The sequence below is a fragment of the Anopheles funestus genome, chromosome 2RL (assembly GCF_943734845.2).
Source record: "Anopheles funestus chromosome 2RL, idAnoFuneDA-416_04, whole genome shotgun sequence".
NCBI lineage: Eukaryota > Metazoa > Arthropoda > Insecta > Diptera > Culicidae > Anopheles > Anopheles funestus.
This window is the reverse complement of record NC_064598.1, coordinates 44,118,606-44,118,948: the sequence shown is the minus strand read 5'-3', so window position 1 is coordinate 44,118,948 and position 343 is coordinate 44,118,606.

Here is a 343-nt window from a genome sequence, read left to right as displayed (position 1 = left end):
CTATTTGATTTGATATGCTGTAATCCCGACTTTAGTGTTAATAAAATACTATACTATTATGTAAATAATAGGATTAGTATCTGTTGTGTAAAACTGATCAAAATTAAACCATTTTTAATTCTACAATATTATGCAGTACATGTATTTCTTTAAATAATGTGTTTCTTAAATTAATAAAAAAATAACAATTATCCAAAGCAAAAATCTTAACCAAGCCGATCCTTATGTTCACGGTACCGAACCAAAACTCGAACGCAGCTTTCGTGCGCACCTAAGAGCAGCTCGCGCCGTACTTAAGAGCATGTGAGTATGCGTACCACGCTATGGGAAAGCCGCAAAGCAT